The sequence below is a fragment of the Mus caroli genome, chromosome 17 (genome assembly GCF_900094665.2).
Source record: "Mus caroli chromosome 17, CAROLI_EIJ_v1.1, whole genome shotgun sequence".
Lineage (NCBI taxonomy): Eukaryota > Metazoa > Chordata > Mammalia > Rodentia > Muridae > Mus > Mus caroli.
The window spans coordinates 25,182,987-25,184,114 of NC_034586.1; the positions used below are offsets into that span (position 1 = coordinate 25,182,987).

Sequence of the window (1,128 nt, forward strand, 5' to 3'; positions counted from 1 at the left end):
AGGCAGAAAGCACATGCTTGCTGGAGAAAGGTTTCTAGAACCTTCTGACAGTGTTTCTGGCCTCTCTTAGATAACCTTGGCTTACCACTCAGTTCCGGATGCTTCTGGAAAGTTCCGTCGTGGGGAGTGACGCCAGCCTTAGTTTTAAAGGGACTGTTTTCTCTTCCCAATGCTGATTGTACAACCGATTACACCAGAAACCAAAAGGGGGGAAAAAAAAAAAACAACAGTCCCCTCCCATTTCCAGTGCCTTTTTGAGATGGTATTTTTAGCCCTAATCTTAAGGAAATACAATCACCCACCCAAGCTGGGAAGTTGAAGGTCCCAGCACCCTCCCTGCCGGGACATCCCAGCCCACCCTCACCCAAGATACTCCCAGCAGACTGGCCAAGCTATCTGTGGCTCCTTCCTAAGCTGGGAGCCATTTCTATCCCAAACTCACCTGCTCAAACAGGAATCCAAGGAGCCATAGCTATTGCGAGCAGGACTCCCTGACAACCTGAGCTAGAGATTCAGGAAGACCTGGCGTCTCCACCCGAGGCCGGGTACACATTTGTGTTTTCTTGTTAAGACAGGGTCTCACTAGGTGACCTTGGTTGGTCTGGAACTCTCACAGAGATCTGCCTGCTTCTGCCCAGAGTGCTGAGTTTGTTTTTTTGAATTTAGGAAGAAATTATTCTAGCAGCCAGGCTGATCCCCAAAAGCGGCAGAACAAAGGCTAGCTAAAATGTTAGTTGGAATGGGGAACCTTTCAAAATAACTCCTCCTTGGGCTGGTGAGATGGCTCAGTGGGTAAGAGCACCCGACTGCTCTTCTGAAGGTCCCGAGTTCAAATCCCAGCAACCACATGGTGGCTCTCAACCATCGGTAATGAGATCCGATGCCCTTTTCTGGTGTGTCTGAAGACAGCTACAGTGTACTTACATATAATAATAAATAAATAAAATAAATAAATAAATAACTCCTCCTTGGATTTTCCTTGTGGCTGAAGATCTCCACTATCTCTGATCCTTTGCATAGGCCCCCTGTTTAAAACCTTGTTTGGGTGCTGGAGAGGTGGCTCAGTGATTAAGAGCATTGACTGCCGTGGTGGCGTACGCCTTTAATCCCAGCACTTGGGAGGCAGAG

General features: G+C 48.0%; 1 protein-coding gene across 3 annotated transcripts in view; it reads left to right on the forward strand.

Moving 5' to 3' along the window:
• Positions 1 to 1,128, forward strand: part of Pi16 (peptidase inhibitor 16) — a 10,248-nt gene that overhangs the window by 4,763 nt on the left and 4,357 nt on the right. The window lies entirely within an intron of this gene.